This window comes from Varanus komodoensis, unplaced genomic scaffold (genome assembly GCF_004798865.1).
Source record: "Varanus komodoensis strain SLA01 unplaced genomic scaffold, ASM479886v1 scaffold1, whole genome shotgun sequence".
NCBI classification, from domain to species: domain Eukaryota; kingdom Metazoa; phylum Chordata; class Lepidosauria; order Squamata; family Varanidae; genus Varanus; species Varanus komodoensis.
Window position 1 is genome coordinate 97753878 of NW_025335268.1, and position 16782 is coordinate 97770659.

General features: G+C 40.5%; 1 protein-coding gene across 1 annotated transcript in view; it reads left to right on the forward strand.

Moving 5' to 3' along the window:
• Positions 1-16782, forward strand: part of CNNM2 (cyclin and CBS domain divalent metal cation transport mediator 2) — a 138240-nt gene that overhangs the window by 86145 nt on the left and 35313 nt on the right. The window lies entirely within an intron of this gene.

Consider the following 16782-nt stretch of genomic DNA (forward strand, 5'->3'; position numbering starts at 1 on the left):
TGAGGCCACATAAAGCGCTAACTTGATTATTAGTCTCTGGATTAAAGAAGGGACACTGGAAGCAAAACATTATATTGTAGCATTATTCCACTGAGACTTAAACTTAACAGTGAGAGACACTGTCTCATATTTAGATTAGGAATACTTTTGGGGGGCCCAGTAGCCATTTTCAGACAGTGTAGTCAGGATTGGTTATCTAGCCCACACAGACGGAGAGTCTAAAGGAAATGACAGAAATAGATACATTTTTTTTTTCCAAAACACAACCTTTTGATCTAGAGAAAAGATACCTGTCTCTTGGGAAAGATGAGAAGGCTCCCATCTCCTCTATCTGTCTAGGCTCAAAGCCCCATATCTTTTGTCTCACTTAGCCTCATTACTTATCATCTACTAAAAAAAAGCGTATGTTAGTAGCATAAAAGATTGAGAGATTGATGTTCTATGCAGTATCTTTATTTATAGGAAAATGGAGATGAACCAAAATAAGATGGGAAAATCGCAAGTCTTTAAATACTCTGGGAAGGATGGAAAATGGGTGGCTTATATTGTCCCCAGGGTTCAAGGGACTTTCTCATGAATAGCTTGTAGGAACCTAGTTGGTAGTTCTTTCCATCAGATTCAGACATTCTTGTATGTAAAACAGTATCTTCTATATTTGGTGTTACTATATTTTTTCTGTTATGCTTTTTTATTCTTACTACAATGATTTATCTATTTGTATGTTTGGTTGCTTGCTTTAATTATAGTTAAAAAGAGATGAAAGTGTTAGGAGCTTGTCTTATTCTTAAATATACATGAATGCCCTCCTGAGGACACTGCTGCCTTAAGAAATCCATTTCTTGCACATGGGAAAAGTCTGTCTCCTTTCACACTCCCAAAGTTTGTGCACTTCCTCTAAAATTACAATTGGCTCCCACTCTCTTGGCTATCAGAGAAGACATTAAGACACATCTTCTCAACTTAGTGTTTGAAAATTTGTCATGTATTATTTTAATTTTTAAAATATTTTGGTTTTATGGGTTTTTGATTATCACCTTGATAAAAAGGTAGCATAGAAATATTATTAAAATTATTATTTAATTATAAAATATATACTATTGATCTCTTTCTGGGGGTTGTATAATTCGGAGTTCTGAGATTCTGTAGATCTCATTTCCAGGTTCATGGGCTGTCTTTATTTATTTATTTAAAACTTTTATATGCCGTCCCCTCATGCCTCGGCATTCTATGATGTGGTAATGTGGATCCTGGGCTAGCAATGTGTTTGCAGATCCCTTTAATCTGTATCCTTCGGCTTTTTGCTAGGAAGCTTGCACAGGAAACACAAACTGATATGCTTCCTAAGAACTCTGAACTGAAGTGGTAAGAAGAACAAAAAAGAGATGAGTAGGAGAGATGAAATGGGAAGGGAAAGCAAAGAAGCGTAACTATACTCCTTTGTGGTTCTGCCTGTGCAGAACAGTGATTCAGAACTACGTATAAAGCTATACGTAGCTTTCAGTGGGAGTCCCACTGACTTGCTCTGCATATGCCCTGGGCATGGCTCTCACTTCCTTTTGTCTGCTACAGAGACTAACAGCATTTGGCATATTATCTTGCCTTACAGCATAATTCTCAAATTATATCCATTTCTGGGACACTGTACAGAGCTCTCCTTTCTCCTTTTCCCTTTCTTCTTTTTGCATTCATGGTTTCCAAGAGCTTCTTCAATAATTGTACCCATTTTGACAGAAAGATACCAGTAACCAATGGACACTCAACTTCCTTCTCTGCTTTAGAGAGGCACACATTGTGGTTTCCTATACCCACTGCCACTTTTGGAGCATACCAAGTTAAACAGAATGACCTGTCTCTGGTCCCTTTTGTGAGAACAAACTATCAAGGCAGCATGCAGAGATACACTGAAACAGATTTTGCATATTGCTTTGGCTTCTGTTTTCAAGAAGCCAGTTCCAGCTTTCTCTCAGTTTCCTCCATTGCACACTATGGAAAGTACTTTAGGGCAACCATGTCCAGAAATGGGAGTATCAACCACTACTGTATCAACAGTTCCAGCCATTTTCTCATACTGGCAACTGGAGAATGACCCTTTGGTATCAACAGTCAAGACTGTGCAGGTCAACCCTTGGTTACTGGGACCAAAAAAAGAAAACAATTGCTCATAGAATAGGATCCAGTTTTGAACAGGAACCTATACCAAGGCAGGTGCCATCAGTATAGAACTTCAAAGTCTGATATGATCACTGACACCAATCCTAGGAATGTTATAGCTCTCATGCCACTTTAACTTCACAGATGATATCCAGTGTCAGATGATGAATCCCAGGAATGTTTTTCACCAGAAATACTGTCACCTGCCCACCCCAAAACCATTCCTCAAGAAAGTATAAGCCCCATCAGTATTGACAGGCTGCACTGACTTCCTCTGCCTAACTTTGGGAGGTTTCTGGCATTTTCCATGAAAAAGTCATAGATGCCCCCACTTCCACACGTATCCTTCCCATTATTTTGAAGTCTGTTTACATGTATCTATATTGCCTATTGTTCAGTAATCAGACATAACTGTAGGAACTGTAATGTGAATCTGCCTCTTGCCTTCCATCCTCCTCTTCCAGTCAATTTCTTTCAAGATGTAACCCTGAAAAAAATAGACCCACTGACTGCTATGCAGTCATTGTTGGCAGTACAATTCACCCAGCTATCACTGGTCACTAGCACAAAGGTGCCACCTAACACCACCTGCTTAGCACAGGATGACTGTTCCTCATACTTATCTTCCACTTAGTCTTCTTGGCCTCTTCACCAGACACTGCTATAGGGAATCAAAATTTCCTCCCCTGGTCAGATGACCTAAGGATGTACACCAGACAAATCTTCAGCTTACCAAAATCTCTTGGGCTAGAGCAAACTTTCTTAACCATTTTACTTTGGAGGAACAATTAAATTTAATTTTCATGTTTCAGGGAACTCCTGCATAAAAATATGGTGGTGGTGGTGATGGTGGTGGTGGTAATTATAAGTCATAGGTATTAGAAACCCCTGAGGTCAACTTATGCACACATGCACTCAGAAGTACCATGAAATGTGGTTTTATTTATATTGTTTTTAATGTGATATATCACTCTGCCACCCTTCCCATAAAAACTGCTTCATGGATTAAGAGGGGAAAGACCCCCCCTAGCCCAGCCTGACTGTCTGTGAGAAGGGTCCATCAGTGCAAAGGCAGCAGCCTTCTCCTCTTTTTCTGTTCCAACACTGTGCCCCAGAGATAAACCATCTCTTCCCATGGAGGTTTCACCAGAGGCTCACCACTTCCTCCTGCTGCTCATCAACTGGGGTCCACTTCTCAGTTCCCCTTGCTGGCTTGATGGAGGAGATAATGTGTTTCACCTTGCAGGAGTGGTGTCAGACAGCACAAATTCACCTCTCAGATTTCATAATGAGGAACAGGAAGATCTGACACTCAGACATGGAGACTGCATCTAACAGCAAGGGGAACAGGCAGCCACCACTGCTCCAATGAGGTCCTGGATGTAAAGATTCCTTCGTGCAGTCCTTTCATCCAGGTTTTGTACAAAGCCAGGTGGAAAGCCTTTCTGAAATTTATCACTCCACTAGAGCAGGATCCCAAGTATATTGGACTGGCTTCTTGCTTTGAAATCTTGAGGCTTAGTCCCTTTCTTAATTAGTTAACCATGGCAATATCAATGGCATTTCTCCCTTCTCCTTAAACAGCTCATCAAGGGTCTTGCTAGCATATATCTACCAACTTCCTAGCCTGGAGTTTGTCAGTAGTACTGGCTGAATTAACAGTCAAACCATTTGAACCTAAGACCTTAGGCTCTTCACAGTGAAAGTGATTTCCTGTGTAGGCAGTAGGATGGGAAGTACTTAGGTGGTGCTAGCAGTGCTTGATTGGGGGCTGCATGCCACAGTAGATTTTACTTTGTTGCCCTGCTTTCTGGGTGCCAGCTTGGAGATACCTTTCTGACAAACCAGAGCAAGAAGGGCAAGGACCAGTGTCATCACTTAATCACTGCCCCCCAGTTGTGTGAGCAAGCCAGTGGAAGAGGTGAAGGGCAGCTGGGTGGTAGCATGAGTGGGAGGCAGCCTTTCTCACTTTTGCTTTTCTGAGCAGGAAAAAATAAAGACAAGGTGTAACTGATATACAGAAGCACTATAAAGAAGAGATTAAAAGATGACAGGCTCCTTCGAAGAAGAATCTTATGAAGAGGAGCTTGCAATATTAGGAAGCAAAGTGAAAACTGCTCTGAACACACTTGGAAGTAATAAAGCACCTAGAATTGATGGGATTCCAATACATCTATTCTAATACATAGAGTCTGAATCAGTGCAAATCCTAACAAGAATTTCAACAAACAGGAAACAAAGCAATGGCTCACAAACTGGAAACATTCAATATACATTCCATTCCCTATTGCACTAATTTTCCATGGAGGCAAAGTTATGCTCAACATAGCCAGTCACCAACATAACCTGTCATTCACTTGAAGGATTTTTCTTTCCCTAACAGTTCCCTTTCCATGTACTGGTAAGATTGGACAGAAGACTATCTGGGCCCCAGTGTTTTTGATTTTCCTTCCTAGAGCTTTTTGAACTCTGATGCTATTTCATCAAAGCTTCTCCTTGCAGTGTTGTTAGTTCCCACGAGGAAGAGAAGGAAGGGGTATTTGCCAGTGGGTTGTATGAGTTGTGTGAATTTGTTGGTTATATATTTAATCTTGGCACCAGGGAGACGGCATACTTGGTGATTCTATATATATATGTCCATCTCGTGCAACAGGGAAACTCCCATAACTATCACTCTTCAGTTAATCTGAAACTTCCCTTCAGTTCTCTCTTAAAAAACAAAAGACCTTTGACTGGGCTAGTGGAGGTCTGTTTCTGCTTTGCCTTTGCCTCTGTTTGCTCTTCTACTACAACTCCTCTGCCAAACTCCTGTTTGCTCTCCTTGCTCACTCACTCCCTGCGAGCTTGGCTGCTTGTGTCCAAGAGGCAGCTTGCTCTGCTCTGCTTTTGCTCTGCTCTGCTAGGATTCAGGAACCCTAATTTCACAAGAGCTGAGCAGGGCTCTCAAGCACAGGATATTTTGGAGGGCATTCATTCATGGGGTTTCCATTCCCTCGGGCTGCAGCAGAAGCCCAAGATGAGGTGGGGAAGAGCATATCCATATTCAAGGGACATAGCTATAACACAACCAAGGCACTAGATATAGTATTTTGCATAATGCAACTGATGACTGCAACTGGCATTTACAAAGAATGAAGCAAAAATACTAAGGATAAATACTGTTAATATATTTGAAGCAAGCCAGCCCAGAACAATTCCCACAATACACAATGGCTGTATTTGGATGCAGAGCTAATGACTACCATATCTTAGTGTAACCTTGCCAAAACTGGTGCTGTCCAGATGAGTTGGACTACAACTTCCATTGGCCATGCTGGTTGGACATGATGGAAATCATAGTCCTCACCGCCACCCTGCTTCTGAGGGAGCAGGAGGCTGGAGAGGCGAGCGTGGGGTGGCCTTCCTGGACTAGAGAGGGCCATGAGGAGGGAGGTAAGGGCTGCTTTCCGAGGCAAGGGCAGGCAAGGGATGGGGCTGCGGCTGGCCAAGCAGGGTGCTTCCCACCTTTCCCCGCTGTGGGGAGAAGCATGGCAACTGCTCGACTGCGGCAGCTTGCTCAGAGAAGGCTGCTGCAGAGGTGCAGAAGCCGTGACCCCACTCCACCTCAGCCTGTCCGCCCCCAGGCTTGGCAAGGCGACCGCGGCTTGTCCTGCAGCCTGAGGATGTGGCTCACATAATTAAAAATAGCTTTAAAAAGTTACTTTTTTCTTACCTTCAATTCTTTTTCAGTGTCTTCGTCTCTCTTTCTCTTCTGCCCTCCTCTCTTCTGTTTCCTGCTCCGTATTCCCGCTCTGTATTCAGAGCCAATGCATGTGTGCAATAGATGGGAAAGAGCCAGCTCTCTGCTCAGGTTCAGAGAACGCCTGCACTGGCTCAGAGCTTTTGGACTCGCTCAGAGATTGTTTTCTCCAAACAAGTCCAAAAGTTCTGAGGCGGACTGGATGAATGACCATGGCAGGCCATATACGGCCCGCAGGCTGTAGTTTGAGGACCCAAGATCTATATCAACAACAGGTGGGTTGGAACCCCAGAAAGTTTGTGGACTGATCTAAGTTAGGTCACATGTGGGCCATATCTTACACATAAATGGTTCAAAAAATCAGATACTTTCCATAATGCTTCCTTGGTCTAAAGGTGGGTCCATCATTTGAAGACTCTGAATATTACTAGTAACATCCCTCTGCACTCTATTCATTTTCCCACTCTTTTGTTTAAAGCTGTCATTTCATTTGCATCTATAATTACCGATAAAGATTCCAGTACTTCAGAAAGGCAACACGTATTTTATAGAAGAATGAAAGCTTCACATATACATTGAATGGTAGTAAGCAGTCCCAACTTTCTCTTGGGCACTTAGACATGACTTTGGGCCTAGTTCACAAATGCATTTCAGTTATAAAAGTTGTAAAAACAGCTTCAGGAGTGTTGCTTTAGATAGATAGTCATTTGTGTTAGTGGTTCCTTAGGCAGTGCTGAATACTTTGCATTGCAAACACCAAATAAAATGCATTGAATTTCTGGAGAAGAACAGGAAGTGTCACATCACATAAGTGGTTTTCATGCAGAGAATCCTTCATAGAGTTGGATTAGCCAGTGATTACTATACTTACTGCAAGTATAAATCATGTGTTGGTTCTTTCTTTTTTCTTTTAAATCTTTTTACTAAAGTTTTTCCAGTTTATTTAGAATATTTCTCTTGCCTTGTTGGGGAATGACAGTTTCTTATAACTGCCTAGAATAGTGGGGCATGTGTTTTTTACTATATTGTAATGTATGTATGTATGTATTTTCTATACCACCCAACTGTCAAAGCTCGCAGGGAGGTTTCCAAAGCACATAAAAAACCCATAAAAGATTCATTGTATAAAAACACATTAAAACTTCATTAAGTGTACAGTTCAAAATTTTAAAAAACACAACATTAAGGAGATTAATATATCCATACAATAATAAGTTAAAGAAGAAAATGTTCAGACCTCTTAGCAACTAGCAGGTCCTAGAAGCTGCTTGAATGCCTTGCAATAGAGGACAGTCTTTACCTAGTACTGAAAGTAAGGTTGGTGCTAGGCTGACCTCGGTGGGAAGCTTATTCCATACTGTAAGTATTCTCCCTTCCCCTGTTTATAAAAAGGTAAAGGTAACGGTTTTCCCCTGACATTAAAGTCCAGTCATGTCTGACTCTAAGGGGCAGTGCTCATCCCCATTTCTTAGCTGAGAGAACCAGCGTTTGTCCGCAGTTTCCATGGTCATGTGGCCAGCATGACTAAAAACCGAAGTGCATGGAACACTGTTACCTTCCCACCGAAATGGTACATTTTTATCTACTTGCATTTGTATGCTTTCGAACTGCAAGGTTGGCAGGAACTGAGACGAAGCACAGGAGCTCACCCCGTCTGCAGATTTGAACTGTCTACCTTTTGATCAACTAGCCCAGCAGTTTAACCCACTGCACTACCGCATCCTTTCCCCTGTTTATTAATATATGTAATTTTTAAAAATCTAAATCTAAAAAAATCTAATCTTTTAAAAACTCAGAGTCCTGACTATCTTGAGTTTCATATTTTAATTGAGATAATGTGGTAAATCAGATATTTAACATGTCAGTTGCAAACTACTTTTCTGGTCTGGTCTGGTCTGGTCTGGTCTGGTCTGGTCTGGTCTTTGTAATGAAAGGGTGCGATCCTTTTGTAGTTTGAGCCCTCAAATTACAGAGAATAGGAGGGCCTGAATCCCTAACCTTTTATACTGGCCTCTTTAGCTACAGTTTGGTAAGGTGAGTGGGGTCCTTGTTTAGCTAAAATTGGGGATTAGGGTAGGGCTTGGAGATTTCATTCAACCCCCCCCCCCCACCTTTTCTCTCATGAGTTGAACCAGGGCCGTCTTAACAGCATTATGTGCCCTGGGCAAAACAGTGTTCTGGGGCCCCTACGACAACTACAACTACTGTTAATTTTGGAAGTTTTCCAATTTTCCAAGGGTTAACATACACAGAATAGTATGGGGCCCATGCGTAAGTGCCCATCATCAGACCCATGCGTTAAGACGGCCCTGAGTTGAACACTTATGAAAGGTTGCTAGTGCCATTTTGTTTTTGCTTTTTTTTAATCTCAAAAAGCATGTGAGTTAATCATGCATATTTGAACTTTTGTGTATGAATCTAAAACACCTTGTATCTAAATAGTAGCTTACATTATAAACAGGGAACACATTCATTCTTTTTCACTTTATGCTATAACTGTGTATTTATGTAAATGACCACATTTCTATATATATATACTTTGCAGTTGCTTTTATAGAAACATTTTGAAATATTTGTCACATTTTGTAGTGGTGGGAAAATCTGAATGGAAAAATGTGTTTTGTTCTGGTGGGACAGTAAGGTAATATAGCTATTTGTGTAATCTGAATTCTTTTTTTAGATTCAGTTACTGCAGAAATAAACTGTAGCCCCACTGTGAACTTGGGAAACATTTCCTCTTTGTTACAGTTAGTTGACCTGTTTGTCTAACCCATATTGAGGACATAAGTATGACAGCTAAATGCTTCTTCCAGTTGAGCCTTTCTTAGGCTTAGAATGAGAATTGTACTAAATGGGCAAACTGTTCTTTTGCTTTCAGTTGTAGAGAATTAGGAATAAGGTGTTCAGTTGGTGAATATGTTTGTCATTATTTACTGTGTTCTCTTGTCCTATTCTTTGCACATCATTTCCCTGATGTAGTTAGGTTACTAGCTGTTGTTATTTTAATATCTTACAAGAGTCCCAAGATGCAGATCAGAAACTTAGGGCTTCTATACATGGGGGATGTAATGTGGTGCTTTTTCAAGGCTGCTCCTTCATCTTTCTTTGTTCAAGAATTAGAGTATTCTTCACACAAGATTCCCCCCCCCCCAAGGGTTTTCCTCTACTCTTCTATAAGTCACATTTGCCTGTACTGAAATGAGACTTCTTTATTTACCTCTCTGTTGTTTGGAGTTTATAATGCAGGTAGTAAGTTCCTTTTTCTAGTGGTTATTGCTGGCAGCAGTTTCAATGGTTATGTTTATTTAACACTAATTATGAACTGCTTATATTGAAATTTCTAATCACTGCACAGAAAACAAACCTTGATACATATATACAGATATATCACTAGATGGTAAAATTATTGATACTAAGGCTACATTGGTAGTTTTTCAGAACTTGCAAAGCTTTAAAATTAACCATTTTTGTACTTAACAGTGTACAGTGTCAAAATAATGTTGCCTAATGTGTAAGACCTCATGAAGATATTTCTCAAATACTGTAGTAGTTTGCAGGCCAAAAGCACTGTGATTACTCTCTGGCTTTTGTGGGGAAAACAATGACTGATTACTACAAAAATTAAAAGGAAAAGTGGTCATAATGAAAATACCGGAGAGGCAAACTTCAAATGGGGAGCAGAATGGCAAGCTTCAGAATGTTGCTGCATGAAGACCTTATTAAAATCCCTTATTTTTTATGAATAACTCATTCTGTATGAAGAACTTATTAAAACATACAATTATTTATTTTTTATAGTTTTAACTGTGTAACCATCCAGAGAGCCATGTGGCTGTTGTGATGGTATATAAAAATGTAAATAAATAAAAAAAAAGCAATACCCACCACATTTTTGGCAGGTACATTGTCTTCAATTTTAACTGTACATATTTACTTTAAAAGAGAGTAACTTGCATATTCTGTTGATCTTCTGACATGTTAGTGCTTTTTTATGTGTATTTATTTAAAACATTTGTATGCCACCCAATTGTGCCACAGCACCACTGGGTGGCTCACAACCACAATATAATAACACATTAAAAACAACAAATACAGCAAACAATACAAAACCAAGGTCTTATGGCAATTAGTTATTAATTTTTTTAAAAAGGAAGGCCTTTGCCTGGCTCCAAAAAGAAAGTAAGGAAGGCACCATGTGAATCTCCTTGGGGAGAGCATTCCAGATATGGGGAGCAGCTGCAGAAAAGGCCCTCCTCCAAGTGGCCATCCCTCACACCTCCCTAATGGATGGCTCACACAGGAGGGCCTCCTGCATAGATCTCAAAGGCCAGGTAAGCACAAATGGGTGCAGGAGCTCCCTAAGATAGCCGTGACCTAAGCCATTTAGGGCTTTATATATCAACACAAACACCTTGAATTGGGCCAGGGCCACAATTGGTAACCAATGCAGATCTTTCAATATAGGTGTTATGTGGGCCACTCTAGGGGCCCCCGTCACTAACTGAGCAGCCCTATTCTGTACCAATTGTAATTGCTGGACCATCTTCAAGGGCAGCCCCATGTACAGCACATGGCAGTAATCTATTTTGGATGTTACCAGTGCATGGGTGACTGTTTTCAGGCTTTGTCTGTCCAGCTGGTATACCCACCGCAGCTGGAGGAAAACACCTGTAGACACCAAGCTGACCTGATATTCCAGGGATAAACCTGGGTCTAGGTGCACCCCCAGACTGTGGACCCTTTTCCTTAGGGGGAGTACAACCTCATCAAGGAGAGGGCGATGTCCTTCCAACCTGTCGGATGGCCCCCTTACTAGCAGTACCTCTGTCTTGTCAGGATCGAGCCTCAGTTTATTGACCCTCATCCAGTCCATTATCAAGCTCAGGCTGCAGTTCAAGATGGTGATATCCTCACCTGGATGAGAAGTAAAAGTGAGGTAGAGCTCAGTATTATCAGCATATTGCCGAGTCCTCAGCCCAAACCTCTGGATGACCTCTTCCAGTGTCTTCATATAGATATTAAAAAGTATGGGGGACAGCACTGAGCCCTATGGTATCTCATGGCACAACTGCCATGGTGCAGAGCAACAGTCCCCCAGGACTACCTTCTGAACTCGGGCAGCCAGGTGGGAGTGGAACCACTGCAAAGCAGTGCCTCCAACACCCCCCCCCCCGGGTTGCACTCCCCCTGGCCCTCTCTCTGCGCAGGTGGTCATACAGGGTGACCAAGGCCATCTCCATTCCAAACCCAGGCCTAAAGCCTGATTGAAATGGATCCAGATAATCTGCTTCCTCCAAGAGTGCCTGCAACTCCTTGCCCAAAGAGGAGAGATTAACAGTGGGCCGTTAGTTATCCAGTACTCCTGGATCCAGGCCTGGCCTTTTAAGGAGTGGCCTCACTACTGCCTCCTTTAAAGGGACAGGGACCACTCACTCTCTTAATGAGGCATTAACACCCTCCTGGACCCAGGGCCGAACCCCATCAGATTCCCCAATCAACCAATATGGGCAAGGGTCCAGGAGGCACATGGTGAACTGGACAGAGCTAAGCACCTTGTGCACATCCTTGGGTCTCAATAACTGAAACCCATCCAATAATGGACCATTAGATGGTGCGCTAGACTCATCTGAAGATTTCATGGCACAAATGGCAGAGACAAGCTCCAGGTGGATCCAAATGATTTTTCTCTCAAAGTACAAAGCAAATTTGTCACACAGAACTATCAGGAGCTCCGGGGTCTCATCCAGAGAATCTGATTGTAGGAAGCCTCAGACCACTGGAAAAAGCTCAGCTAGACAGCACTGTGAGGAAGCAATAAGGGAGGCAAAGTATTCACATTTTGCCTGCCTTATGGCCACTAAGTAGGCTCAATAATGAGCTCTTGAATGTGTTTGATTCCTCCATCTGTGTTCTAGCTGTCTCCCTACCTGCTTTATTGCCATCAGCATATTATTATACCACAGTGCTAAATGGGCTCATCGGATAGGGCGAGGGTCCTAACCCTAACCCTATTCCATAAGGCAACTTGGGCATCAACAGGAGCACCAACCATATCAGCTGGACATACTACCCCAAAGCCCTTTGGTAGCCATCAGGATCCATTAGACTCCGAGGGAAGATCTTTCTAATTGATCCACTGCCCTTGCAACGGGGGAAAGGAGGCGACAGCTAAATTTAACCAGGTAGTGGTCCGACCATGCCAAAGGGATTGATGTTAGTCCCTCCTCATCAGAATCCCCATCCCCCTGTCCCATTGAAAAGACCAGGTCCAGAGTGAGTCGGGCTAATAACATGCTGAGACAGTCCCATGGTTGTCATGGCGGATCATGAGGTCCTCAGCTGCCCCGGATAAAGCAGCCTCGGCATGGAGGTTATAATCCCCCAGGACCAACATCCTGGATGTTCTCTCAACCAGGCCCGAGACCACCTCTGCTAGCTGAGGCAGGGAGACTGATAAAGCAGGTGGTGTGCCAGCAGGCAGGCAGCAGCAATGTGTCATCAGTTCCTTGTTTTATTCACTTTGAATGTGGACATATTTTATTAGCTCAGTTAATTACATTAATGAGTTATTACTTTCATGAATTGCATCAAGCATTTGATTCCCTGAATATCTGTTCTTGAAGATGTGTCATCATATTCTTCTGCCCAAGCAGCCCCATGTACAATATGTTGCAGTACTCCCCAAAGTATAGGCTACCAAACTTTGGATAACTGTAGCTAGATTGCTTCTATCCAGATAGAGTCATAGTTGATCAGAGTAAGCTGTAAAAGGTTTTCACTTGAAGCCATCTGTGCCTACAGTGTCAATGCTGGATCCAAAAGCAGCCCCAAACTATGATCCCGATCCTTTTGCCTAGCAATGTAAAAATTGGTTCAATTGTAGCAATTTGACTACTTTGGAAGTACTTCTGTATAGGGAAATAGTAGGCAAACCATGGGTAGATTGTAAGGTTTAAACAACTAAAACAGTTTTCCTTTAACATGGAGAACCATCCATGCAGCAATCCGGTCATGTTTAAAGCAGTATGTTATTTATTCTGTTATTTATATTAGAAGGCATCTCTTTGGGTAGTCCTGAGATCCTGATACTGGAACTTTCAACAGTCTCCTACAGCTCCAAAGCCAGCTATTTTCAAACCTGAATCCCAAACCTTTTGACTGCACAGTCAAACTTTTGATTTTTATAGACTTTTGCATATTCATATGAGTGACTGAGATGACTGATGCCTCCACGACAAACTGCTTCTCCAAAGATTTTCCATTTCCTTTTGACAGCTAAAAGGCTAGTACTACAACGTTGGAATGATAAATGGTCACTTGCAATAACACAATGGGTAGAGTATTTGATGAAATTTTCAACTTTTGAATGGGGAGAGGGGTTATACACAATTTACAAATGGTCAACTATATGCATATTTGGACAATCTTTGCTGAAGCTTATGCATAATTATCTCTAATAATAGTAGTAAATCTTGCTACATATATGGGTATATAGCAGGGGTGGCATATGACTCTGAGTTTATTTGTGGCTTGCCGCCTGCCCATGGGCGCCCACTTGTTGCTCTCAAACATTTCATATTTACCAATATGTGGCTATTCTGTTGCGTGAGTCTGGTCACCCCGGTATATAGTATATATGTATTTGTTCTAATAGTTCTTCTACAGTTTCTTGTAAGAAATTGCAATATTTTATTTATTATTTATTTTTAACCTTTTTGTTCCAGTTAGGGTTTTGATTTCAAGTTGCACAATGAAATAAATGAAAAAAACTAATTTTCCAAAGACTAAATAGTAACCTTTAGGATTATGAGACTTCCAAGACTAGTGATCATATATTTATCTACAGGAATGCCAGTGTGCTGTGCCTGCTGATGTTCTACTACTTTAGTACAGGCATTGGCTATAAGTAATATATGAGAGATGGCTTTCCATTCATTTAAGCTACTTTCTGAACTTCATTTGCTGTTTACTGTTGCACAACCATTGGTATTATAAGCTCTGCCAGGGAAATATAAATCAGCACAGCATGCAGTCCACTGGTATAAAAGTTCAGAACTGAAATATTTTGTTCAAAACTGAAAAGTGTATTTCTTCTGAAGTTTCCAAAATCATATAAAATGCCCTTCTAAAACTCATTTGTTTCTGTGTCTAGTGACTATGTGGCTATCAAAGATGGCATGTTATAGTCAGGAATAGAATACTGACAATTCACTTTTTAGTGCAAAACAACTACAACAACAATACATGCAGCCTGGGGAAGCTTATAAAGAAATATCAATTCATATTTAACTGTTTTAAATAGCTGGAACTTTGAGATTTTACTTGATGTTTTACTGTGATACTGATGGTGTGAGTGGCATTGATACTTAGTTTTGCAGTTTCTAGTTTCTGAGGAATTCTCTAATCAGTTTATGCATACAAACAAGCACTGATCCAGCAGGACCTTTCACTGATCGACACAATAAAAGTTAAAATTGTGATAAGTATTTACAGAACAATTTATAACTTTATTGATATAGGATATGGGTGTGTCTCAAGAAAATATAAGTGAAAAGAAAAGGGATGACATTGTTTGGGATGGGTGAACCTGTCAGTTTTGCTTTCTTTCATTCTATCTTTTAAACTCTCAAGGCATTTCTATCTTGTTTACGAAGAAAATAATGATTTTTGGTAAATTCTTATTAGAAACAAGCAAGCAAACAAAAAAATCCCAAAATGGACCAAACATAATGTTCACTCATCTGCATTGGTCTTTTGTAATGTCCAGACTAAGTTATTATATATCATTGACTGAAATCCAAACAAAAATGCAGAAATACATTAAGAACTATATGGGAAGTTTAATGAAAGTGGTGTTGTAGTTAGAATCGTTCATTGCCACTATACTCTGTCTTTTATATTCTTCTGTGTATATTCTTCTGACTTTGGTGTGCAATTAGAGCAGCTAGATATTTTAGTGGATTTAGAGAGGCCATCTTCAGTCATTTGACATAATTTCTATGTCTTAGAGCTTCAAAGACTTAGAATGCGAATAACATAATTATTACTGATCAAGGAAGCAATTTGACCATCTTCCATGCACTGCTTATTAGCCTGTGCATAATTTTAAATACGAATCATGGCTCTAGTAACTATCTCCATTGTAAAACCGGGTCTCTTCAAGATAAGTCTTGCTGGTACTATGGAGTTGGTATTTGAAGTATGTCCATCTGCATCTAAACGAGTAGCTCCAAGACAATCAGATTATGTAGCAGTTACTTTGGTGAGAATATCGCGTAAGTGGAATGGAAACTTCATTTTGAGTCTAATCTTAGACCTTGCTTTGGAAAATTCCTTCTAAATGATCACAAGCTGGGAATAGCAAAAGAATTTAGCTTTCGACAGACAGCATTCACAAAGAATTTGTTTTTAACTGCTTATGTAGGTCCCTGGGAAAGCAGATGTGAAGCTTACCAAGCTGAATTAGTTTGACCTGTAGTGTTTATGTCCGTTGTTAATAAGGTCCCCTCCCTGCTCTAATTTTTCCAAGATATCTTCATTCTTTGAGCATGAGTGAGTTTGGATAGGATAGTCTGAATGCTTATTAAGTTAGTAGATCTCAGATTCTTCCACCAATTTTTTATTGTCCACAGAAGAGATTAAGCAAGAATTAATCAATCAAACTATTTAGGTTGTTTTCCATATATCTGGAATGTGGATCTAATCTGGGTACTAATCTTACAGCTAGATTATGTAAAAAGAAATTACCACTGAGATGTATATGTGTATAGAACTGAGCACAAGTCTGAAATTGATAAGACTGATGTGCAGATGCCTTGCTCTGTCTATAAACTCTGCAATGTGATAAACTACACTTTGGTCATTTGGTTAAATTATTTCTTTGTGAATTGTCTGACACTAGAATCAGTGCAATTTGCTGAATAATAAACATGCAATGGATCAATATTTGCGATAAAAATAGATCATATTTGACACATTGAGATTTATGAAAACACTACCATTCTCTATCATTGAAAGATTCCAGTGAAGTATCCTTTGAAATAAATTCAACCAGATATACCTGAAAATGGTATTTATAATATTGAACCATTATGATACTTGACAACATGCTGCCTATTATCCACCATGAGGTAAAATGTTATTGTGCTTTTCTAGAGTTCCTCATCTGGTTAAGTTCATCTATTTGCAGAACAATAATATAACATACTATATCTAATATTTTCTAATGAGGAGTGTCAGAATATATGACAACTGTAATTGAAAGAAATAATAAACCTACTGCAATGAAGTTTATATCAGATCATATTGTGTATTCCAAAACTGTAGTAAAACACTTCCAGAATATTCAATTATGGCAGTGGGTCAAACTGTTCTGTTATACTACAGAGGGTACGCACATGAAAGGGATGATGTAAATTTCTTTAAAGCAGGGTGCTGATGAATCTCTTTCAGCTCAAGGGCCAGATTCGGTTTCAGAGAAGCTCTCAGGGACTGCATTCCAGTCAGGGTAGATTGAAAGGGAAAAGAGGGAGGGGCAGAATACCAAAGATGCCAGCTATTTTAGCTTTGAGTTCATACTGCTTGTAACTAAGCCTTAGGAGAGACATTTCAGTCTTTAAAATGAAAACAATATGAATCAAATGATCAGCAGTTGGGAAAGGAGGGATGGGACAGGGGAAGGGAATGTATCTATCTCAGGAACTTTAGTTGGCCAGGGAGGGACCCCAAGCAGAGAAGATTTGGTCCAGTGTCTCTGCTTTATAGAGGCACCGTTTGTGGTTTTGAAAGAGTAGAAATACCACTGGTTCCTTGTGGCTGCAGGATCCACAACAAAAATGTTCCACCTGAAAACAGCTTTAGGCTGTCTCTAACAATGTTAATGTTTCAGATAG